General features: G+C 41.9%; 1 pseudogene; it reads left to right on the forward strand.

Annotated features, from left to right (window-relative positions):
• The first annotated feature begins 625 nt into the window (after window positions 1–625).
• LOC110509769 lies at window positions 626–7,640 on the forward strand (annotated as a pseudogene).
• The last annotated feature ends 1,233 nt before the right edge of the window (window positions 7,641–8,873 follow it).

Genomic DNA, 8,873 nt, shown 5'->3' on the forward strand with positions numbered 1-8,873 from the left:
ATTGTGGAAGAGGAGGAGCGGCTCCTGGGGCTGAAAAACTTCTCGGTGAAGGAGTAACATGGAATATTATCACAAGCCGTACCACCCTCTTAGGTCCTAGAGCCTGAGAAGGGAGATATCGAGTATTGTAAGAAGAGAGAAGTAGGAATGTTGTTTTGTAAATGTACTATTTCTATTTGGGTGAAGTAAGTTAGTTTCCCTCTCACGTATGGATTATTATTTATTTTTTTACCTTGTTTTGGTTTCAATTTGTCCAGTTGGTGGCGGCAATACACATTTTGGGGGTGTAGTCCGCCATAAAACCCACAGAAGAAGAATGTGTTGCATGTTGTTTTGTTGATGAACTACACGTGATCCACCTTGTCCAATCATCAATCAAAACCTTCCACACTGGGCGCTCGAATCGCAGTGACAGACTGCTAGGGCGTCTTATAATTTTCAAGAACAACATGGCTTCTGTGGGCGAAAAGAGTATGTAACGTAACGAACACACAAACATCAAATAATGAAGTTAGCTCGTCCTCTGGTACTGAAACTGACCCACGTCCCGTTGGAGTTGGTAAAATGGCTGGTTTTGTCGAAGGCTCCATACTTTGCATCATAATGCAAAACTTCCTGTGAGTCAACTCCCCCTTGAAATGCTCACAAACAAACAAACAAACAAGCTAAGTAACCACAATGACGTGATGGCGATTTACCTAACGTTAGCTACGTCTCTTGTGTGCTAGCATACGTTATCCTTGTGAAATGTTTGAAGTAAGCTAATCTAGCTAGCTGTGAGAGATGTTGCTGTTTTGCAGAGAGACACCTACTAGGCATGAACAACCGAGTCAAAGATTATGGTAATTCTATGTATGACCTAGTCTTGTAGCTAACTAAATGTGCCAGCAAGCGTCAAAGTTGCTGAATGTGCTTGTGTCCGACATAGGTTGTTGTATTGTAGCCGAGGCTACCTAACGTTAACTAAATGAATATGCTAACTATTAGATAAAGTTGCTGCACTTAAGTTAAGGTGACACAATTCACTCCTTCACACAGAACCTACGACCACACCAAACCCGAACATGATTGTGGGAGCCAATGGAACTGGGAAGTCCAGTATTGTCTGTGCCATATGTCTGGGTCTAGCAGGAAAGACTACCAATCTGGGCAGAGGGGACAAGGTAGTTGGCTATTTATTAACAAGTGTAACATTACTGGCTTTAGCTAGCTACAACTGGGATATGTTGTCAACTTTCATTTAACTTCAAGAGCTTCAAACTTTCCGTAGCATTATTTTGGATTGTTGCATGTATGGCACTCTATATTGTACTTCATTTCTGTTTGTTTTAGGTTTTGTATTTGATTGTACAGAATTTAATTGATAACTTGTATTATTCTGACTAGGTTGGACTGTACGTGAAGCGTGGGTGCAACAAAGGCTCGGTTGAGATTAAATTGTAAGTCTGTTATTGATTAAATCAGAAATGCCATCACACTGATTCCCATATGTTTCCAATAGTGGGTATAATAACATGGATGGAACCCCACCTGTTTTTTCAGGTACAAGGCCGGGGGAAACCTGGTGATCAACAGAGAGATCCACGTGGAGAATAACCAGTCAGTGTGGCTGCTGAATGGGAACCAGTCAGTGTGGCTGCTGAATGGGAGACACTCCAGCCAGAAGGCTGTGGAGGAGGTGAAGGCTCTACAGATCCAAGTAAGCAACCTCTGCCAGTTCATGCCACAGGTGAGTGTAAACTTGGAGGTAACACCTTCTTTCTTTCTTTTTTACTTGAATGCTAACGTCCTACTCCTTCCAATTTTCTGACCACCCTTTGCCTCCTGCCCTGTGACTTTGCAGGAGAAGGTGGGTGAATTTGCCAAGATGACCAAGATTGAGCTGCTAGAGGCCACAGAGAAGTCAGTGGGGCCTCCAGAGATGTACGAGTTCCACTGCAAGCTCAAGATCTTCCGCACCAAAGAGAGGGAACTGGAGGTGAGCACAGTTTTAACTCTAGCTCTATGGATGAACGGGGACTCATTGCTTCTTCTTTTATAAAGATGTTTTTGCTGCGGTGTTGACCGCTCAGGGGAGAGCAAGTTCAATGGTATGCTGGTATTGTTTTTTGGTAGAATGTGTGCAAGGAAGAAGGCCAGCGCCCTGGAGAAGTTCAAGCAGAGGAAGGAACGGAACAAGCATGGCGTGGGGCGCTACTATGAGAAGAAGAGGCACCTGGACATGATTAAGATGCTGGATAAGAAGAAACCCTGGGTGGTGAGTTTCAATAGCAAGATCATCTGACACACGTATTTATTATGCACACCAACGTAAACCGCTTACTCCAGACACTACAACGTGATGCAAACTGTTTCTGTTGCAAAACATTTTGCTATGTTGTGCACTAATGAATACAACCCTGTAGTCATTCATAGCTTGCAATAAGACACTGGACATGGGTAGATTATCCTCAATGTAAAAACAAATTGCATGTGAGTGTGTTTATATGAATGTTATGTGAATATGTTCATCTTTGTCAATCCTTTCTGTCCTCTCCAGGAATTTGAGACCGCCTGTAATGAGCTGGAGGGGGTGAAGAAGGAGAGGGAGGATGCCTAGAAGCAGCTAAAAACCGTGAGGGAGTCCCAGGCCCCCATGCTGAAGAAGATCCAGCACATCGACAGCCAGCTGAGGCCCATCGAGAACCAAATGAAAGACAAGGTCAGACAGGCTCCCTGGGCTGTGTAACTGGGCTGGATGGGGATGTCCATTTATTCCACTTAGTTCCAGGGTCGATTAATTTTGAAACGGGGCCCTGGGTAGAAGCATGGGTTCTATTTACTTGGTGGGTGATACTGCAAAGACATTTGTGAACCAGTGTGTTGTGTAGCCCGTGAACTGGTGGTGATGTATCCTTGTTGTGTTCCAGACGGCCAGCGTCAGGGAGGCCTCTCAGAAGTGTAAACAGAAACGGGACCACCTGGACAGTAAGCACAGAGAGGTCTGGCGCTGTTTTCTTTCTCTTTTTCTGCCTTATTTTTATACTCTCTTGATACCAATGAGAACGTATGACATAAAAATACATGTACAAATGCTTGATTCTCCCTTATCCCTCTAGATTAAGGACATCAAGCAGGCATTCAGCCTGAAGCAGACTGAGGAGGCGGACCGGCAGAAGCAAATCAGCAACATCCGATGCTGCGGGCAGAGGTGGCTAACCTGGGCGACCGATCGGACGTGATTGCGTGGTGAACGCCGAGTTGAAGCACATCCATGAGGAGAAGGCCGACCTACGCAGGGAGAAGGACAACCTGAACGGAGAGTGTAGACGTAGGAGAGGCACAGGCTCTAAGGAGTTTTGGCACAGTGCCTTACTGCACCATTTTAACCATGGTGAAGTGTTACACACACCATTTGACTTGGTGCTAAACATCCTGTAGTGTTGAAGAACAGGCTGAGAAGTCTGGATGACATGATGAAGATCAAGGAGGAGAAGCTGAGAGGGTGCTCCAAGGACACCTACGCTGCTCTCAAGTGGCTGAGGCAGAACAAACAACTCTTCAGTGGCAATGTCTATGAACCAATGATGCTAGTGGTGAGAGCATACTATTTGTCCTGGCCATGTCCTAATACTTTGAAGCATCATTGTTGTTGAGCACCCCTCATACTTTTGTTTGTTTGCTGTAGCACGGAGGTCTTTTTTCAATTAAGACTACTTGGTTCAAAGAACAGTATGTATGACTATGTAAAAAGAATTTGAAAGCCCGTAGTAGCATTTTGTTGAATTAAACGTTCTGTTCTATCAAATCAGTGTCCGCAGCCCGAAAAATGCCAAGTACGTAGAGAACCACATTCCTTTCAATGACCTGCGGGCCTTCACCTTCCAGAAGAGAGAGGACATGGAGAAGTTCATGACAGAGGTGAGAAGGGTCAGCAATAGATTCAGAAAGAAATTCAACTGCCAATACAAGAAAATCAAAATGCTCTGTCTACAATGATATAAGGCAAGGTTTGTACGTTTATGAAAATCCTGTACGTTCATGAACATTTTTAAGTGGTGTTTTCCAGGCCTGGAAAAGTTTTTTGGAAAACGATACAATTCTAAAAGGTTTGGAAAAGTAACAAACTATTAAATACATTTCTATGAATGTAATTTATTTAGGCACAGTTTTTAAATATGTTTATTTTTATTTAATTGATAACACGTCAGTGTCCTGGCTGACATGTCTGTGGTTGCGCGCGTCACTCGTAAGGGTTCGAGACAAGTGGGCTGTTGCTCAAGGAGAAGCGGGACAGTCAGACATTGTAGCAGCAGATAGGCCTAGCCTGTAAAATATTATAGAGAACAGACTAATAACTAGGTAGCCAATTCAAAACTGTTAACTGTTTAGCTGTTATTAGCGTGTATTAAGGTTTTCGTTATATCCGAGAACTTTTCACTGACAATCACAAAAAAGGCCATATGAAGTTGATTAACTTTTTTGAACAATTCGTATGATTAATTGAAACAATTATTTTTGACAAAACGAACAATTCACTTTGCCATTAGTTGGGATTCGGTTCAATTGTGGTGAATCTAATCATGTGAATAAAAATTATAATTTGCGAATAGTAATATTAGGAAAAAATATTTGATGTAGCTTTTTGAATTATGTGGATACTTCCAGTTCGTTTGGGCATCCAATGTATGGGACATTGCAACTCAATAGATGCTAGTTAGCCTGCAAAGTAAACACAACTAAGGTAGCTAAGATATATAAATATGACTAAAATCGAAAAGGTATATTTTCTGGAGAAAATTTGTGGGTTTGCTTCAGCTGAATAAAAATATTTGTAACCTACAATAGCCATTTGATCTTTGATATGTTGAGTGAGCTAATTATTTCAAAAGGCATAAAGTATTTGGTTATAATGTTGCAATGTTCTACATCAAGGGTGGTCAACCATCCTCCAGGAGAGCTACTGGCTTTTATTCTAGTCCCCCTCTAACAAACAACATTTTTAGAAATTAGCTGCTCAACCGGACCTTGATAGACTGGCTCTGTGTTTGAGCAGAGCTTGATCAAAAGCCTTGACACCCAGTAGCTCACTGAGGGTTGACCACGTGTTTTATGTAGTTACCTAACAGGTGTTCTGCATTGTGGGGGCTTAAGTGCCTTGCACAACGTACATGGGATCAGAGAGCGTCCTCCCAGAGTCGATACCACATTACGCTTACTTTTTTTATACATACATATGTTTATACATATACAATTGTTGGTCATGGAAATTTGGTTAAGTCAAAAGTTTACTGACCATGTGACCCACCTGCCCAGGCCCTAGTTATAGGCTCTAGTTAAAGGAACTACAGTGCCTTGCGAAAGTATTCGGCCCCCTTGAACTTTGCTACCGTTTGCCACATTTCAGGCTTCAAACATAAAGATATAAAACTGTATTTTTTTGTGAAGAATCAACAACAAGTGGGACACAATCATGAAGTGGAACGACATTTATTGGATATTTCAAACTTTTTTAACAAATCAAAAACTGAAAAATTGGGTGTGCAAAATTATTCAGCCCCCTTAAGTTAATACTTTGTAGCGCCACCTTTTGCTGCGATTACAGCTGTAAGTCGCTTGGTATGTCTATCAGTTTTGCACATCGAGAGACTGACATTTTTTTCCCATTCCTCCTTGCAAAACAGCTCGAGCTCAGTGAGGTTGGATGGAGAGCATTTGTGAACAGCAGTTTTCAGTTCTTTCCACAGATTCTCGATTGGATTCAGGTCTGGACTTTGACTTGGCCATTCTAACACCTGGATATGTTTATTTTTGAACCATTCCATTGTAGATTTTGCTTTATGTTTTGGATCATTGTCTTGTTGGAAGACAAATCTCCGTCCCAGTCTCAGGTCTTTTGCAGACTCCATCAGGTTTTCTTCCAGAATGGTCCTGTATTTGGCTCCATCCATCTTCCCATCAATTTTAACCATCTTCCCTGTCCCTGCTGAAGAAAAGCAGGACCAAACCATGATGCTGCCACCACCATGTTTGACAGTGGGCATGGTGTGTTCAGTGTGATAAGCTGTGTTGCTTTTACGCCAAACATAACGTTTTGCATTGTTGCCAAAAAGTTCAATTTTGGTTTCATCTGACCAGAGCACCTTCTTCCACATGTTTGGTGTGTCTCCCAGGTGGCTTGTGGCAAACTTTAAACAACACTTTTTATGGATATCTTTAAGAAATGGCTTTCTTCTTGCCACTCACTTTCATAAAGGCCAGATTTGTGCAATATACGACTGATTGTTGTCCTATGGACAGAGTCTCCCACCTCAGCTGTAGATCTCTGCAGTTCATCCAGAGTGATCATGGGCCTCTTGGCTGCATCTCTGATCAGTCTTCTCCTTGTATGAGCTGAAAATTTAGAGGGACGGCCAGGTCTTGGTAGATTTGCAGTGGTCTGATACTCCTTCCATTTCAATATTATCGCTTGCACAGTGCTACTTGGGATGTTTAAAGCTTGGGAAATCATTTTGTATCCAAATCCGGCTTTAAACTTCTTCACAACAGTATCTCGGACCTGCCTGGTGTGTTCCTTGTTCTTCATGATGCTCTCTGCGCTTTTAACGGACCTCTGAGACTATCACAGTGCAGGTGCATTTATACGGAGACTTGATTACACACAGGTGGGTTGTATTTATCATCATTAGTCATTTAGGTCAACATTGGATCATTCAGAGATCCTCACTGAACTTCTGGAGAGAGTTTGCTGCACTGAAAGTAAAGGGGCTGAATAATTTTGCACGCCCAATTTTTCAGTTTTCGATTTGTTAAAAAAGTTTGAAATATCCAATAAATGTCGTTCCACTTCATGATTGTGTCCCACTTGTTGTTGATTCTTCACAAAAAAAAACAGTTTTATATCTTTATGTTTGAAGCCTGAAATGTGGCAAAAGGTCGCAAAGTTCAAGGGGGCCGAATACTTTCGCAAGGCACTGTATATACAGTGGGAAAAGTTATAATGGATTTGTCCTTGGCCTCAGGTATGTGACAGCCAGAACCTGAGGGTGAATTCAGTCTTTGCTCCTGAGGAGTCCTGTGCCACACACCCCCTTCCCGACCCATTGAGTCCCTGAAGTGAGTGGTCCTCTCATACTGTCCCAATATGGATTGTAAATGTATCAAGCCTATACCTAACCTCAACTGTAATGCCAACCCTTCCATTTGTATGTGTAAGATAATTTAATAATAATATAATTTAATTGCTATATTGTAATTACTTCGCCACCATGGCCTATTTATTTCCTTAACTTACCTCATTTGCACTCACTGTATATAGACTTTTTGTTTTCTTTTGTTCAACTGTATTATTGACTGTGTGTTTTGTTTATTCCATGTGTAACTCTGTGTTGTTGTATGTGTCGAATTGCTACGCTTTATCTTGACCAGGTCGCAGTTGCAAATGAGAACTTGTTCTCAACTAGTCTACCTGGTTAAATAAAGATGAATTTAAAAAATAATAATAATATAGATGCATTTTTTTTTTTTCTGCCTGTAGGCGTTTCGCGTTCTTTGCGTACCTCTTCGATGCTCCAGAAGAGGTTATGAGCTACCTCTGCAACCAGTACAAAGTGCACAATGTTCCCGTGGGAACGGACCAAACCAAAGCCATGATCAAGACGGTACGTTCCATACCCCAGAGTGGCTGGGAGGATGGAGAGTTATTTTGAATTTCAACAAATGTCACTTTCATATTTTATTTGATTTCTGAACAGACTGGAATATAAGATGCTCCAAACTAGGGGTGTGACTGTTAAATTGGGATCCTCAATGTTAAGAAAATCCCTAACAAAATATATTTTTTAGGCTATAAAGGCCTGGGGAAAGTTGTGTAATGTAAGTAAAACCAGAGAGGAAGAGGTGAACTTTAGGCTACTGCAAAGCATGCGAGCTAAGACATTGTGAGACGCAGATTACCAAGATGTACAGTGGGGCAAAAAAGTATTTAGTCAGCCACCAATTGTGCAAGTTCTCCCACTTAAAAAGATGAGGCCTGTAATTTTCATCATAGGTACACTTCAACTATGACAGACAAAATGAGAAAAATAAATCCAGAAAATCACATTGTAGGATTTTTCTATGAATTTATTTGCAAATTATGGTGGAAAATAAAACTTTTGTTATTGACAAAATACTATCTCAATACTTTGTTATATACCCTTTGTTGGCAATGACAGAGGTCAAACGTTTTCTGTAAGTCTTCACAAGGTTTTCACACACTGTTGCTGGTATTTTGGCCCATTCCTCCATGCAGATCTCCTCTAGAGCAGTGATGTTTTGGGGCTGTTGCTGGGAAACATGGACTTTCAACTCCCTCCAAAGATTTTCTATGGGGTTGAGATCTGGAGACTGGCTAGGCCACTCCGGGACCTTGAAATGCTTCTTACGAAGCCACTTCTTCGTTTCCCGGGCGGTGTGTTTGGGATCATTGTCATGCTGAAAGACCCAGCCACGTTTTATCTTCAATGCCCTTGCTGATAGGAGGTTTTTCCACTCAAAATCTCACGATACATGGCCCCATTCATTCTTTCCTTTATACGGATCAGTCGTCCTGGTCCCTTTGCAGAACAACAGCCCCAAAGCATGATGTTTCCACCCCCATGCTTCACAGTAGGTATGGTGTTCTTTGGATGCAACTCAGCATTATTTGTCCTCCAAACACGACAAGTTGAGTTTTTACCAAAAAGTTATATTTTGGTTTCATCTGACCATATGACATTCTCCCAATCTTCTTCTGGATCATCCAAATGCTCTCTAGCAAACTTCAGACGGGCCTGGACATGTACTGGTTTAAGCAGGGGGACACGTCTGGCACTGCAGGATTTGAGTCCCTGGCGGCGTAGTGTGTTACTGAT

This window comes from Oncorhynchus mykiss, chromosome Y, assembly GCF_013265735.2.
Source record: "Oncorhynchus mykiss isolate Arlee chromosome Y, USDA_OmykA_1.1, whole genome shotgun sequence".
NCBI lineage: Eukaryota > Metazoa > Chordata > Actinopteri > Salmoniformes > Salmonidae > Oncorhynchus > Oncorhynchus mykiss.